Here is an 18,068-nt window from a genome sequence, read left to right on the forward strand (position 1 = left end):
GGAGGGTTTTCTCTTTTAACCCAGAAGTCATCCACTCTTCTAACCCAGGAGGGTGAATGTCCTTTCTATAGGCTGACAATTGTTTCATGTTAGCAGTTTTACTTGTTCATAAGCTTTATACACTGTCTAAGAGGCTGGGTCTTCCAGGCTATGTGGGGCCATGTACTGAGGCCCAGGGGATCATGTGACTTAGAAGCCTGAGGGTAAGGATCCAGGATCCATTTACCACTTCTTGGCCCAGCCCAGCTACGCTCAGTCTGACTGTGCATAATCAAATTCAGTCAACACAATGTCGAGATTTGAATTTTAATAAGAGACAAAAATATACAAAGACAAGGAAACCCTAGGAGACCTGAGTCATATAGACTCAGAAAGAAATTGGCAAGTGTGGTAAAAGGTCAGGGCTTACTGTGTAACTTTGCTCTAAAGCCACTTCTCCCTGGAGCAGGCCACAGAATCAAGGACTGTTGTCCATATTCAGACACTCAGACGTTGCATTCTCCAGCATCAGCATCTCACCTGAAGAAGTCCAGGCGGAACTGGGCCCCTGGCTGCTGGATCCCTGGAGTTCTCACACTGTGTGTCAGGGGCGCTTCAAGGAGAATATTGGCAGCCCTACTTAGTGCCATGGAGGGCTACATGGACAGGCAACTTGGATCCTGCTGCCAAATGGCCCATTGCCCAGCCTGACAGCAACCTGTATCCCTCAGAGAAAAATCAATGCATGTCTTGATTAGTTTAAAATCTGGTCTGAGGGATGGTATGGGGAGGGAGGAGGGAGGAGGGTTCAGGATGGGGAACACAGGTTTACCTGTGGCGGATTCATTTCGATATTTGGCAAAACTAATACAATATTGTAAAGTTTAAAAAATAAAATAAAATTTTAAAAAAATAAAGGAATGTTTACCAGAAAAAAAAAAAAAAAAATCTGGTCTAACTGAGCAAAAAGCAGCCTCCCATTGGTCCTGGAGAAAGCTTTCATGATGGAGAATTGCATAATGATATTGGGCAACCCAGCAGTGATGTCACAGTGAGGCTCAGAGGCCAGCATCATGGGGAAGGAACTGGGCTAGCCAAAATCAGGATATAACCCATAGTCAAGGTGCAGTTGCTCACTCATGACAATTTCCCTTTACCTGATGCTTAAAATTCTCCAACCCAGGCTCCAGCAATATGTGAACCATGAACTTCCTGATGCTCAAGCTGGTTTTAGAAAAGGTAGAGGAACCAGAGATCAAATTGCCAATATCCGCTGGATCATTGAAAAAGCAAGAAAGTTCCAGAAAAACGTCTATTTCTGCTTTATTGACTATGCCAAAGTCTTTGACTGTGTGGATCACAATAAACTGTGGAAAATTCTGAAAGAGATGGGAATACCAGACCACCTGACCTGCCTCTTGAGAAACCTGTATACAAGTCAGGAAGCAACAGTTAGAACTGGACATGGAACAACAGACTGGTTCCAAATAGGAAAAGGAGTATGTCAAGGCTGTATATTGTCTCCCTGCTTATTTAACTTACATGCAGAGTACATCATGAGAAACACTGGACTGGAGGAAGCACAAACTGGAATCAAGATTGCCGGGAGAAATATCAATCACCTCAGATACGCAGATGACATCACCCTTATGGGAGAAAGTGAAGAGGAACTAAAGAGCCTCTTGATGAAAGTGAAAGAGAAGAGTGAAAAAGTTGGCTTAAAGCTCAATATTCAGAAAACGAAGATCATGGCATCCGGTCCCATCACTTCATGGCAGTAGATGGGGAAACATTGGAAACAGTGTCAGACTTTATTTTTATGGGGTCCAAAATCACTGCAGATGGTGATTGCAGCCATGAAATTAAAAGACACTTACTCCTTGGAATGAAAGTTATGACCAATCTAGATAGCATATTCAAAAGCAGAGACACTTTGCCAACAAAGGTCCGTCTAGCCAAGGCTATGGTTTATTCAGTGGTCATGCATGGATGTGAGAGTTGGACTATAAAGAAAGCTGAGTGCAGAAGAATTGATGCCTTGTTTTTTTTTTTAACTTTACATAATTGTATTAGTTTTGAATTGATGCTTTTGAACTGTGGTGTTGGAGAAGACTCTTGAGAGTCCCTTGGACTGCAAGGAGATCCAACCAGTCCATCCAAAAGGAAATCAGTTGTGAATATTTATTGGAAAGACTGATGCTGAAGCTGAAACTCCAATACTTTGGCCACCTCATGCGAAGAGCTGACTCATTGGAAAAGACTCTGATGCTGGGAGGGATTGGGGGCAGGAGGAGAAGGGGACGACAGAGGATGAGATGGCTGGATGGCATAATTGACTCAATGGACATGGGTTTGGGTGGACTCTGGGAGTTGGTGATGGACAGGGAGACCTGGCGTGCTGTGGTTCATGGGGTCGCAAAGAGTCAGACAGGACTGAGCGACTGAACTGAACTAAACAGATGCCCTCTCCCTATCTTGCTTACACTACAGCTTTCAGTGGATCCCCTTTGTATTTTCATGGGTAACTGAGATGGTATCTGGTTGGCCAAAAAGTTTGTTTGCGTTTACCATCTTATGGGAAAAACTTGAATGAAATTTTTGGCCAAACCAATAGATTTGTTTGTATGAGTTAGCTTTAGATTTTTATATTTTGGATAAGCAAGACTTTCCTTGCTCTTCTGCCCAAACAAAAACTGAGTCTTCATATCTGAAAAGGTGTATTCCTGAAAAGGAATCACATGAAAAGGAAAGATTTTCAATCATATGAAATTTTCAATCACAGGCAAAGGAAAGATTATTTTGAATAATATTGGCTGACCTTTCACAGGGACTTGGCGTAATGCCCCAGGAACTTTCAGTCCTAATCAGGTTGCTTAGTTAGCTTTCTGCCTGTTGAATTTTCTTGAAGCAGGGCATCCCTGGAACATAACACTCTGAACTGTCAGTGACCTGCTTTAACAGCTCTTCTCAGTGATGCAGCAGAGAAAAGGCAAATGAACCAAAGCTGTTTCCAGGAGCCAGATGTCTCCTCACATTGGAAATCCCAAGGAAGGGCAGGCCTGGGGAGGGCAAGGCCAGTTCTATGAAGCAACATGGCCTCGACAACCCCAAACAGACTTGCAACTAAACTACACAAACACTGACCCGCATGGCAGAAAGGAGATTTCTATCTCCTATGAAAACAGGCAAACAGCCAATCACCCTCTGAGCTTTCTGTTTGCAAGACTGCCATCCCAGCAGGTGGCTAATTGGCACTTGGTGGCAATTCTCAGCATTCAGCTCACCATAACACCAAGAATCCCACTCCTGGCTTAGGAGGGTGGTAACCCAAGGGGAGGCTGAACGCCCAGAAAGGGAAGAGAATACCTTTGGACTCCTTCTCACCTCAGAGGAGTGTCACTAGGTGTACTCCCTATGGTGGTTTTCATTGTTATTAAAAGAAAATAATGATTAAACATAAAAATAAAAACAAAGCCAGCAGCACCCCAGCTGTTGCCACAGCATTTCCTACAGACATGCAATGTTACTAACCCAGCACAGTTTGCCCCATGGTTCTTTCATTGTGTGGATATTTAACAAATATTTACTACATGCCAGGGAGACACAGATAACAAGACATGCTGTTCCTCCTCTGAGGAGCATGCAGTCTCATGAGAAGATGGACATTGAACACTTTCAACACAGTGTCAATGTGTTGTAATAAACACAAGGACCATGGGAATGCAGGGAGAGCAGGAGTGTTAGGAACACTGTCCAGGGGCTGTGAGAGCACACATAGGCTTGAGGAGAGACAAGGGGTCCCAAAAGCAGTAATGCCGCAAACGCATGGAGTGGCTTGGGAACTATGGTCCTGGCATGTTTCAGAACCAGGGCATAAAGGTGGCTGGGAGGTGGGAAGGTGTGGAAGGCAAGTAGACGTGGGCCCTGACAATGGCAGTTATGCAAAGGCCTTGAGCAGGCAATGCCAGCACCATCATCCCAGCCAGTGTCTGGAAGAGGTGCAGGCAGCTACAGGGGAGGCAGAGCGCCCAGAAAGGAAGTTAGTCTGAATGAGAAAGGAAAGGTTTGGACTAGGGCCCTCATTCTGTCCAGAACTGCCCTGATTGCCAGACAGAGTGCATAAGACATATCTTTAATTGCACATTTTCTAGAAGCCACATTTAAAATGCACAAGGAAACATGTGGAATTCGTTTTTATAATAAAAGGCATTTTACCTAATATAGCCAGGGTATTATTATTTCAGCATATAACCAGTACCAAAAACACACGAATGAATTTTTTTCATTATTTTTCTTACACTGTCCTCAAAACCTGTATGTATGTATTTTACACATACAATACATCTTTGTGGGACCAAACATAATTCAAGTGCTCAGTAACCACATGTGACTGGTGGCAGCTTTGTGGGCCAGTTCTGGACACTCCAATGTGCGTCAGAGATTCCCTATTTGGGCCACAATTGCTCTGAGTGGCAAGATTGCTGATACTTCTTTCTCACAAGATATATTAAAATGAAACAATTTCCATCAGCAAAAGGCATATAGTACTCCAAGACTTCCAAGGCAAGCCACAGGACTAGATTGATGGGAAAAGTTGTGTTAAAATAAGCATGCACTCCATAATTCTCTTTGATTTCCAAAGCTTAGGGGAGAGAGGGTGCCTAGGACAATTTGCATTTTAATAAACACTGCCTCTTGCAAAATGATTCTCAACGTTCTTAATGAATGCTTCCCAATAACAATAATTAACATCAGAAGATGCTGTGCCAGCATTCAGTAATGAATGCCCTCCCAGGCAGACCCTGTTTGATTGACTTACAGCTAAGCTTTTAAGTAACTCAACTGGCACGGGGCCAGTCAGGGAGTTGGGTTTATGTAACTTGTTTCACAGAAGAAAAGCAGCTTAAGTAACTTCATATCTAGTCACAAGTGGGATAGGTATTAGAAGCAAGACTACAGCACAGGAAATCTGTAGCAGTGTTTTCAGTACTTAAGATCTCAGGAGGGGCACTTAGGTGTCCTTTATAAAAGTGCTAAGCAGGCAATGGGGACACTAATAGCCTTACATGGGTGTGTTGGCTCTACCATATCAGCTCCCCTGTCCCATGACTAATGCTCCACCCAGCTCAGGACACGTAAGTTTAGTTGAGGATTTGGCCATATCCAAGGGGTTCCTCAATACTTGCTACAACTCATCCCCTCAAAGCTTGGACCTGGCTTGCAGAATTCCCATCTGAAGATCCCTAAGGTCCTTGGCTCCTTTCCAATACCCAGTTTGGACAACAGTGTGGTGGGATTTACATGCACGTGATAACCTTCTTACACATGCTGCCATGGCCCTGCTGTAACTTCAGAATTAAGTCATGAAAGAAGCTTACTCTTATTGACTTAACACATATGTGCCAAGCACCGAACAAAATGTTTTGTGTGAATGAACTCAGTAGATCTTCTCTACAACCCCATGAAATCAATGTCTTCATTATCTGCATCATATAGAAAGGGAAATCAAGGAAGATGTGTAACTCACTCTGGTAGTTCAATAAAACATGCTGAAGCTGGTCCATTTCAAGGGAAGATGTTTTAAGGTCCACTTCATTTAGCTGTGGTGAATTTCTTATCTTGTATAGTAATGGGAAACATACATTGTGGTGGACAGAATTCTAAAATGATCCCTGAGATTATCACTCCATCTTATTTACTTTCTGAATAATTCCCTTCATGTGAGTGAGGGCAGAACTTCTAAATATGATGGGGCATCATTCTCATGACTGGATTCCAATCAGTTGACTCTGATTTGTTCAAGAGGGAAATTATTCAGGTGGACCTGACCTAAAGTTAAAGCTTGAGCTCAGGTGGGCTTCCCTCATAGCTTAGTTGGTAAAGAATCTGCCTGCAATGTAGGAGACCCCAGTTTGATTTCTGGGTCAGGAAGATACCCTGGAGAAGGGATAGGCTACCCACTCCAGTATTCTTGGGCTTCCCTTGTGGCTCAGCTGGTAAAGAATCTGCCTGCAATGTGGGAGACCTGGGTTCAGTCCCTGGGTTGGGAAGATCCCCTGGATAAGGGAAAGGCTATCACTCCAGTTTTCTGGCCTGGAGAATTCCATGGACTGTATAGTCCATGGGACCGCAAAGAGTTGGACACGACTGAGCAAATTTCACTTTCCAGTATAATAATGAAAATGAATGGTGGGAGAGTTCACCCTTGCCTTGTTCTTGATCTTAGGAAAGATTGATGTTTCTCCACCATTAAGCATGATATTAAGTGTAGGTTTTCTGTAGGTAATGAAGATGTTTCCCCTTTGTTAATATGCTGAGAGTTTTTGGCGTGAATGGATATTGAATTTTGTCGATTGATTTTTCTTTATATACTGATGTGATTGTGTCATTTTTCTTCTTTAGTTTTTGATGTGATGGATTGCATTAATTGATTTTCAGCTGTTGAAACAGATTTGCATACATGGAATAAATTTCATTTTGTCATGGTACATAATTCTCCTTATACATTGTTGGATTCAATTTGCCTACATTTGTTGAAAATTTTTGCATCTATGTTCATAAGAGACAGTGGTCTGCAGTCTTCTTTTCTTGCCATGTCTGGTTTTGGGAGTAATGCTGGTCTCAAAGAATAAGACATATTACTTTTCCTTCTAGCTTCTGAAAGAGATTGTAGAGAAATAATTTAATTTCTTCCTTAAATATTTAGTAGAGATCACAGGTAAGCTCACACGGGCCTACTGTTTTCTGTTTAGGAAGGTTATTAACAGCAGATTCAATTTCATTAATAGATATAGGAACTCTTTAAATTGTCTATTTCTTCATATGTAAGTGTGTTAAATTGCATCATTCATGGAATTGGTCCATTTCATCAAGGTTATTCAATTTGTGGACACAGAGTTGCTCATAATGCTCTTTCATTATCCTTTTAAAGTCTATGGTATTCTAATAATTCTTGATAATAGTAATTTATCTCCATTTTTTTTTTGGCTTTATAAATTTCATTGATCTTTTCAAAGAACCATCTGTTGAATTTTGCTGATTTTCTCAACTGATTTCTTGTTTTCAATTTTGTTGATTTCTCCTCTCATGTTTGTTATTTTTTTGAAATTCTGCTTACTTTGAATTTGGGCTTCCCTAATAGCTCAGTTCGGAGAAGGCAATGGCACCCCACTCCAGTACTCTTGCCTGGAAAATCCCATGGACGGAGGAGCCTAGTAGGTTGCAGTCCATGGGGTAGCTAAGAGTCTGACATGACTGAGCGACTTCACTTTCACTTTTCACTTTCATGCATTGAAGGAAATGGCAACCCACTCCAGTGTTCTTGCCTGGAGAATCCTAGGGACGGGAGAGCCTGGTGGGCTGCCGTCTATGGGGTCACACAGAGTCGGACACGACTGAAGTGACTTAGCATAGCAATAGCTCAGTTGGTAAAGAAACCATCTGCAATGCAGGAGATCCTGGTTCAATTCCTGGGTCAGGAAGATCTTGGGCTTCCCTTGTGGCTCAACTGGTAAAGAATCTATCCGCAAAATGGAAAACCTGGTTTTGATCCCTGGATTGGGAAGATACCCTGGAAAAGGGAAAGGCTACCCACTCCAGTATTCTGGCCTGGAGAATTCCAAGGGGTTGCAAAGAATTGCATACCACTGAATGACTTTCACTTTGAATTTAATTTTTTCTTCTTTTTCTAGTTTCCTAAAGTGGAAACTAGTTTCCTAAAGTGGAAGCTTAGGTTGTTAATTTTAGAACTTCTTTTCTAATATATGCATTCAATGTTATAAATTTCTCTATTAGGTACTGCTTTTGCTACGTCCGACAAGCTTTAATAAGTTATATTTTATTTTCATTTAGTCAAAATATTTTTTAAATTCCTGAAGTTTTTTGATCTATATTTTATTTAGAAGTATGTTGTTTAATCTCATCATATTATTGAATCTCCAGCTATTTTTCTGTTACTATTTTCCAATTTAATCCCATTATAGTCTGAGAGCATACACTGCATGATATCTATTCATTTAAATCTGTTCAGGCATGTTTTATGGCCCAGATTGTGGTCTATCTTGGTGAACGTTCAATGTAAGCTTGAGTGGAATGTGTAATTTGCCATTATGGTCTAGAGTAACTGATGTCTTCTTGCTATATTAACTATATTATGTAATGCCCCTCTTTATTTCTGATAACTTTCCTTGCTCTGAAGTATGCTCTGTCTGAAATTAATGCAGCCACTTACATTTTTTTTTTTACAATGTTGTGTTCGTTTCTGCCATAACAGCAATGTGAATCAGCCATAATTATACACACATCCCCTCCCTCCTGAGCCTCTGTCCCTTCTCCCCATCCCACCCGTCTAGGTCGTCACAGAGTGCCAGACTGAGCTCCCTGTTGATACAGCAACTTCTCACCATCCATTTTATACCTATCAGTGGGTAAAGAATCTTCCTGCAATGTAGGACACACAGGAGAGACAGATTTGATCCCTGGGTTGGGAAGATCCCTAGGAGAAGGAAATAACAACCCACTTCAGTGTTCTTGTCTGGGCAATCCCATGGACAGAGGAGCCTGATGGGCCATAGTCCAGTGGGTTATAAAGAGTCAGACACAACTGAGTGACTAAACACACACACAGTGTTATATATATTGAAGCTCTTTTCTCCATTTGTCCCTCTCTTTCCCACCAGGGGCAGTTTGGGCCCCCAAAGCAGGCAAGTCAGCTAGGCCAAAGCAGGAGGGAACCTCAGGGATCAGAAGATCCATTCAGGAAGCCCCTCAGGTTACCCTTACACTTGGCCTTGGGGAGCCTCCTGGGGCCCCTGGGACCTGGGCCTCCAACCTCCAGAACCCTTTCTAAACTTCGCCCTAGCCCTCTGCCCTCCAGGGCACCGTCCACTCTTCAGTGACCTCATGCTTTTTTTAGATCAGTATTAACAGTGATACGTCTTCCTCCAGGGGCTTCCCTCATAGCTCAGTTGGTAAAGAATCTGCCTGCAATGCAGGAGACCCCGGTTCGATTCCTGGGTTGGGAAGATCTGCTTGAGAAGGGATAGGCTACCCACTCTGGTATTCTTGGGCTTCCCTTGTGGCTCAGCTGGTAAAGAATCCACCTGCAATGTGGGAGACCTGGGTTTGATCCCTGGATTAGGAAGATCCCTGGAGAAAGGAAAGGCTGCCCAAACCAGTATTCTGGACTGGAGAATTCCATGGACTGTATAGACTATGGGTTCTCAAAGAGTCGGACATGACTGAGCAACTTTCACTCACTCATCTTCCTCCATTTATTTGCTTTTAATCCATATGTGTCTTTACCTTTAAAGTGGATTTCTTATAGACCTGATGGATAATTAGGTCATGTATTTTGATCCACTCTGACAATTTCTGGTTTTTAATTGGTGCATTTCAATAATTGAAATTCAAAGTTACTATTGATATAGTCAGAGTAATAGCTACTATATTTATTACTGTCGCCTATTTTTTGCCTGTTCCTTGTTCCTATTTTTGTCTTCCACTCATTTTCTTCCTTTTTAATTGAGCATTTTGCATGATTCCATTTTTTTCTCATTTCTTAACATATCAGTTATACTTTTTTTAAGCTTCTTTTAGTGGCTGCTCTAGAGATTGCAATATATTTTTAAAGCTAATCTAAGTCTAGTTTCACTTCACAGGTAATGTATAACAACAAAATAACCTTAATTCCTTTTTCCTATATCTGGTATCATTGCTCCCATCCATTTTACGTATATATGAGCATATATTGGCACCAGGGGGCTCCTCAGGTGGTGCTAGTGGTAAAGAACCCACCCACCAATGCAGGAGATGGCAAGAGATGCAGGTTCCATCCCTGGACTAGGAAGATCCCCTGCAGGAGGGCATGGCAACCGACTCCAGTATCCTTGCCTGGAGAATCCCAGAGACAGAGGAGCCTGGTAGGCTACAGTTCATAGGGTTGCAAAAATTCAGACAACACTTAACAGATTTAGCATGCACACACACATATACATATTCAAATACATCATTGCTATTATTATCTTGAACGAACTGTTATATGTTTGTTAGCAAACTGTTAGCAGTGAAGAATAAGAAAAATAAAAGTTTTAACTAACTTTTACTTATTCCTTCTTTGATGTTTTTCCCTTCTTTATGTTGGCCTGAGTTTTTGACCCAATTATTTTCCTTTTCTCTAAAGAACTCCTTCAAACATTTTTTTTGCAAGGAAGGTCTACTGGTAAAAAAAATTCCCTAGGATTTTGTTTGTCTGAGCGAATCTTTATTTCTCTTTCACTTTTGAAGAATAATTTTGCAGGATTCTAGGTGATTTGTTTTTCTCCCAACACTTTAGATATTTTATCCCACGCTTTGCTTCCAAGCAGGGCTTCTAAGAAGTCAGATGTGATTCTTGTCTTTGTTCCTGTATAAGCGTAACATTTTTTCTCTCTGACTTCTTTCAGGATTTCTTTTTTTTTCCTGTGCTCTGAAAATAATACCCTTAGTTACAGGTTTTTTTTTTTTGTTTTTTTTTTTGCATTTATCTTGATTGATGTTTTCTGAGCTTCCTGTACCTCTGCTTTAATATCTCATATTAATATAAGGAAATTCTCAATCATTGCTTCAAATAATTCTACTATTTTTCCTCTTTTTTCTCCTTTGAGTATTCCCATTACATGTATGTTACAACTTATGTCATTATCTCAAAGTGCTGGTATATTTTATTCAACTATTTTCAGTCTTTTTTCTCTTTACTTTTTTGGTTTTTGGGTTTCTATTGACACATCCTCAAGTTCATAGATTTTTTTCCCAGCTGTGTCCAGTCTCCTAATAGGTCCATCAAAAGCATTCTTCATTTCTGTAACAGTGTTTTTTTTTTTCCTTTATAAGGATTTCCATGTCTCTGTTTTTAAAGTGAATTCTTTTGATGAATAATTTTAGATTCACAGGAAGTTTCAAAGAGAAACACCTTATTTTGTTTGTCAAAACTAAGAGATCATCATTTGTGTATTACCATTAACTAATGCCCAGATTTTGTTCAGCCTCTATTCAGTTTTCCCATTAATGTCCTTTTCTGTTTCAGGTTCCAAGATAGAGCACCATATCACACTTAGTCATCACATCTTACATCTGTGATGGTTTCTTAGCCATTCTTTGTCTCTCACACCTTGACAACTTGGAGAAGGTGCTGGTCATATATTTTGTAAAATGTCCCTCAACTGGAGTTTGTCTGTTGTTTTTTCTCAAGACTAGACTGTGTTTATGGGTTTGAGGAAAAAATATCACAGGAGTGAAGTGTCCTGCTCAGTTTATCAGATCAGGGAATACATGCTGCTGCTGCTGCTGCTGCTAATTCGCTTCAGTCGTGTCTGACTCTGTGCAACCCCATAGACGGCAGCCCACCAAACTCCCCCAACCCTGGGATTCTCCAGGCAAGAACACTGGAGTAGGTTGCCATTTCTTTCTCTAATGCATAAAAGTGAAAAATGAAAGTGAAGTCACTCAGTCATGTCCGACCCTTAGTGACCCCATGGACTGTAGGCCTACCAGGCTCCTCCGTCCATGGGATTTTCCAGGCAAGAGGACTGGAGTAGGGTGCTATTGCCTTCTCCAGGGAATACATGACACCCACATAATTGCCTGTTTATCTTAATCTCCATCATTTTCTTAGGGTAATTATAGCAAAAGTTTTATGCTAGACCAATTTTTATGAATTCTGTAATCATATTCTCTATGATTTTGATGTCACTACAATTATTATGACTATTAAACACACAAATCTAATTTTGCCAATTGTCATTACTATAAGAAAGACATTTAAAACAAGGCTGTGAAACACACATAATCAACTGATCTACCAGTTGACTTTGGAACTCACCCCACAGTGTGGTACACAGATTTCGGATAACTCAATACTACTAATGGGCGTAGTTGGCCAGACCTTGCTTGAGATGCAGCTGCAATAAGAGTACTCAGTGTTGGAGTATCCCCGGTGTCCCCGTGGCTGCAAAACTAACGGACAGATTGGCCCTGCATGACCTGTCAGCAGTCAGCACCCCCTCAGCCTACCTGACGATAGGCTTTACCCTTCATGTAAGTCAGAAAAATATACTGTTGGTCTTCAGTGAAACCCATATCTGCCATTTCTGACTCTCTTTTCTCACCTAAGATACTTCTTATATTTCAACTTCCTGGTAACCAGCACTTCTGGGGTTTCTCCCTCTTTGCAGGAAAGAAAAAGTGAAACCTGGTTCATCTCTCACAAAGATGTTTATTTTAGCCATCTTTAAAACTGGAAAGGAGACTATTTCAAGTATCACAAAGCAGATGAGCCTTTTAGGGGAATGAAGAGTCTTCCAGCTAACCTGTGGTCATCATGACATTGAATGATACTGGAACCTGATGTATAGGAAGCTGACCAGGCTGGTGGACAGCACTGACCTCTCTCAGGTCCTTGCATCTCCTTCAGGTATCTCTTAGTGGGCCATGAGGGGCCCAGGGACTCCATGACCCTACCCAGCACTCTGCATAGAGTGGCACAAAACCCTTGACAGTATTGGTCTCCTGCACTCATAGCCCTTACCTGCTATGCAATTTCCCCATTTGCCACTGTGACTTGCTGGCCATGACCATGCAGTGATCCCAGTCCTGGTCTTCAGGGGCCCACTGATCTTCCTAGTCACAGGCTTCCTGAGCAGCTCAGTGCCTGGACTGTGCCAGGATCCATTTTAGCCATCCTTCCTGAGTCAGTATGAAGTCTGAATGAGAAGCAAGGTGCTTGGTTTATTACCCTGGAAGTATCTGCTCTGCCATATTTTCTCTCTACTGTGCTGGCCAGCCTAGCTGATGAGTCTTCCTCCGGTCAATGTGACTTGGGGACTAAGTCCTTGTGTGGTTGTCTTGCCCTGTGACTGGTGATACACAAGCTAATGTACATGCCACCCCTTGCAGGGCTCAGAGGGTTGGAACCATGCACTTGAACTGTGTGGTGCAGTTTTAATTTACAGGGCCCATGTTTTAAAAGTTCTTTGTGTAGTTAGATCTGAGAATTTAGTGAATTAAATAAATTTTTGATGCTTTCAACCATCCTCAGTGCTTCCCCCAAATATGCCTTTGGCATTTTAATACTCCAACTAACTTGTCTTATTATTTAGTTATTGAAAAAAGAAAAGTACATAATTGGTTCTCAGAAGTATTAATAAAATGCTTTACCCATGATCAGAAGCAGTCATTTTATCTCACAGAGAGGTAAAGGGGGTTAAATTCAGAGTTTTCTAGTGTTAACGCAGAGCATAAGTAATGTAGGATTAAACATGAATATAATCAGATACGTTTATGCCCATGTTCACAGCAGCATTATTAATCTGAAGGCAAAAGTACATCAAGTGTCCATCAATGGCTGGATAGATAAACAAAAGTGGTCCAGCCATGCAATACAATGTTATTCAGTCTTGGAAAGGGAGGACATTCTGACACATGCTTCAACATGGAAAAACCTTGAGGACATTGTGCTAAGTGAAATAAGCCAGTCACAAAAGGACAAATACTGTATAAGTCATTTTATATGAGGTCTGTAGAGTAGACAAATTCATGGAGACAGAAAGCATAAAGGTGGTTGCCAGGGGAGGGGAATGAGGAATCAGTGCTTCCTGGGTACAGAATTTCAGTTTTGCATGATGAAAGAATTCTGTAGATGGATGGTGGTGATGGTTGCACAATGATGTGAAAGTACTTAGAGCCATTGAACTGTACATTTAAAAATGGTCACAATGGTAAATTTTATGTATAATTTACCACAATTTTGGTCAATAATTTTTTAAAGTTAAACACAGAAAAAATAATGCAGAATTAAACCTATTACCAGAAAGTGTTGCAATTCATCTAATAAACTGAGAAAATCCCCAGCTGAGAGGATAATCAGACCAGACGCCCACTCCCTGAGGCCACGGCTATAGCCCAGAACCTGTCTTGGTGGCAGCATTGAAAGACTGGGCTTTCCATCTGGAAGATGTGTCCAGACTCAGCCAGGGCTCAGCTAACCCACCAAGAGTTCCTATAATCTCTGCACCAAGTTCAGAACCTCTGTGTGTATACAACCATGGAGGGTTTTTAGCAGTGAGATGGTTGTGAGCTCACAATACAAAATACAGGCCCAATTCCATGTTAACTGGCCTCAAAGACACAGAAGTGCCCAGTAAAAGAGCTGAGAATGAATTTCTTAGGTGTTCATCATTTGAAAATCTGCACACCCTGTTCTCCCTGCCCCTCATCCATCGCCCTCCTACAGTCACCATTCTGTTGGTTCATGGCTCACAGGAGGGGGAGCTACCACTGGTGGCAGCCCAGCCCTGGTGGCTGAGCAAAGGTTTGCAGGTGCATTTGCGGCCCAGGGTGGGCACCAGCAACAGCAGGTACTTATCTTGTGAGAGACACCTGCTGGGTTTCCTCACTAGCTGTTTCCCAAAACTTTTTAAAAAGATATTATAAATAGAAGAAGGCTGAGCACCAAAGAATTGATGCTTTTGAACTGTGGTGTTGGAGAAGACTCTTGAGAGTCCCTTGGACTGCAAGGAGATCCAACCAGTCCATTCTGAAGGAGATCAGCCCTGGGATTTCTGTGGAAGGAATGATGCTAAAGCTGAAACTCCAGTACTTTGGTCACCTCATGGGATGAGCTGACTCATTGGAAAAGACTCTGATGCTGGGAGGGATTGGGGGCAGGAGGAGAAGGGGACGACAGAGGATGAGATGGCTGGATGGCATCACTGACTCGATGGATGTGAGTCTGGGTGAACTCCGGGAGTTGGTGATAGACAGGGAGGCCTGGCGTGCTGCGATTCATGGGGTCGCAAAGAGTTGGACACGACTGAGCGACTGATCTGATCTGATCTGACCTGATTATAAATATATATATATATATATAATATATAATATATATGATATTTATATATTGTTGTTTGGTCACTCAGCCATGTCTGACTTTTTTGTGACCACATGGACTATAGCCTGCCAGGCTCCTTTGTCCATTGGATCAATGCAGGGATCAAACCCATATATCCTGCATTGGGAGGCAGGTTCTTTACCACTAAGTCACCAGGGAAGCCCTATATATGTGTGTATTACATGCATAATATATTTACATATATATCTTTGTTCTACTATATTTGTTTAATTAGAACTTGTGCAAGCCTTTCCATGGAACTGGAACATCCTGACCCTCCTGTCCCTTCACCATCAGACTCCTCTTGACTTGGGGATTTAACCCAGCTGCCCCTCCAGAGGAATCCTAGGGGACACTCACAAGTCCTGCTGCCAGTGCTCCCAGTGCAAATTTTCATCACAGTCTGTAACATGGCTCACATGTCAAATGGAGAGTCCCTGTAAGACCTTGAGTTCTATGATGACAGAAATAAGAGCCTTCTTTGTTTCTTGGAGACCTAGCATAACACTGGAACGTAAGATATAGTGACTGAGTAAAAGGAGGAGGGAAGAAGGGAAGAAAGACAAAAAAGAAAAAAGGAGGTGAGGAGGAAGAGAGAAAGGGGAAAATGGGGAGGGAGCATAGGGATAAAAGGAGAAATGGCAGATGGCATACAGGTGGAGAAAAGATGAACTTGGTACCCGAAGCTAGAGTTGACAAATTTATGTTGTTAATAATAGATTTTGAAGCCATACTTTTTGCACATATTCTAGACGCAATGTTTGAAGCCTGTCCCATTCTCCAACTCTCATCTAGGTACAAAACAAGAGAGGATAAAGCCACCAGTTCAATTGCTGGTCTGATTTAACAAATTAGTCCCAAATTCTAGAATGGAATACAAATCTCTTGAGTCTTATCTCAGAACCACTTATAGTTGGACATTTGACTAGTGAACTTGGCTTCTTAAAGGAAGTGATGCTGACCTGCATAGATGTCTTCCAGATAATCACATCCTCACCAAGACTGTTTAGAAAAGAAAGGGAAAATTAGTGGCTTGTGCTCAAAGACTAAGGGCTCCTTCTGCAAAGTGACTCTGCTTTGAAGATCAGGCTAAACCTGTGAAAAGTTTTGGCAGTGTTGTTGTCCATCTAGAAAGACAACTGCCTAATAGGGTGTAGGTTTGCCTTTTGTGTGGCAGTCCTGCCCTGGCATGAATAGTCCTAAAGTGGGTCAGCTGCATGACATTGCAAAATATGTTACCTGTGACCATGTAGAGGAAATGTGGTTCCCATGGCAGTGACCTCTGCTCTCTCATTTCTGCTAAAACTCAGGTGTCGAATTTAAGGTGCCAGAGTGAGAATGTGTAGAGCTGACTTTTCTTGTTTGACGCTTCATCTTGGCAGTCAAGAAGGTTGCCTTGGCAACTTTGATGGATAAAACCCTTCTGGGGCCAAAACAGAGGCTCCATCTTCCTCATATTTAGCCACAGGGTGTAACTGTTGAAATGAACTGCTGCAGTAAGGCCATGAGACTGGAGAAGTATGGGTTTGAAGCAGGGAGGAGGAACAGAGCCCCTATGTAAGGGCTGTTTGAAAAGTGTAATGAACGGAATTTTTCAAATCTCAGTCATGTTTTAAGAGCCAACAGGGCAGGGCCCTGATGCCCTACCTCTCCTTTCCTCACTCTGAGCCCAGCTTCTGCCACCCCAATTCTGTCTGGGCCCTGGCCCATATGACACCATCATCTGCTCAACTACTACTCACTCAACTCCCCACCAGGATGGAAGCAGGTATTGAGTAAGGCAATGCATCACTCACTCAAGGCAGAAACTTCTAGAATCTTCTAGGCTTAAATGAATGAAATGGTTAAGGGAAAAAAAAAATGCATCACTGAGAGAGAAATCTTCAGATGGGTTTTTCTTCCTTTTCATCCCTCAACTCCCATGGCTTAAGTGGCCATATTACACAGCTTACCACCTTCTTCCAAACACACAGAGACAGATTTGTGAACCCAGGAGTCTCACATGATCAGCTTTTACACAAAGGGTTTTCATAAGCCCTAAATGCTGGAATGAAATAGAAATACAATCTGTCAAAGTTACATGAATCCAAAGGGGAATGAAATATATAAAATTGCAGCTGTGTTCTAGATCTCTGTCTCAACAGATGGCACCATATCAACTGTCTGAACACAGCGTACTGTCTTCATGGTGACATGCAAGATTCCTTATTGATTTTGGCTCAGGACTCACAAAGAATATGGAAAGACAGGCACCCATAACAAGAGGAGAAATGAGTAAAAATCTAAGGTTCAATGCCTGGCATATGAGAAAATGATTCCTAAATGACGAACCCAATATAAAGAGTTATTGTAATTATCACTAGTAATCCACTAACCACATGGAGAGGTATTCTTGCTCAAATAGTGTATTAGGCTCCCATAACAAAAAAACATAGACTGGGTGGCTTAAACAACAAAAATTTATTCCTAATTGTTCTGGAGGCTGAAAGGTAGTTTCCATTTTGAGACCTCTTCCCTTGGCTTTTAGGTCACCACCACCATGCTCTGAGCTTCCATGACCACTTTTCTGTATGCCTGAAGAGTTCTCCAGTGTGTCTCCTTAAAAGGACACTAATCCTGTTGGATCAGGAACCTCACACCACCCCCACCCCTCACCATGATCTCATTTAACCTTCCTTCAGTTCAGTTCTGTTCAGTTCAGTTCAGTGGCTCAGTCGTGTCCTACACTTGGCGACCCCATGAATCGCAGCACGTCAGGTCTCCCTGTCCATCACCAACTCCCAGAGTTCACCGAGACTCACGTCCATCGAGTCAGTGATGCCATCCACCCATCTCATCCTCTGTCGTTCCCTTCTCCTCCTGCCCCCAATCCCTCCCAGCATCAGAGTCTTTTCCAATGAGTCAACTCTTCACATGAGGTGGCCAAAGTACTGGAGTTTCAGCTTTAGCATCATTCCTTCCAAAGAAATCCCAGGGCTGATCTCCTTCAGAATGGACTGGTTGGATCTCCTTGAAGTCCAAGGGACTCTCAAGAGTCTTCTCCAACACCACAGTTCAAAAGCATCAATTCTTCAGTGCTCAGCCTTCTTCACAGTCCAACTCTCACATCCGTACATGACCACTGGAAAAACCAAAGCCTTGACTAGACAAACCTTTGTTGGCAAAGTAA

This window comes from Bos indicus, chromosome 8 (genome assembly GCF_029378745.1).
Source record: "Bos indicus isolate NIAB-ARS_2022 breed Sahiwal x Tharparkar chromosome 8, NIAB-ARS_B.indTharparkar_mat_pri_1.0, whole genome shotgun sequence".
Taxonomy (NCBI): domain Eukaryota; kingdom Metazoa; phylum Chordata; class Mammalia; order Artiodactyla; family Bovidae; genus Bos; species Bos indicus.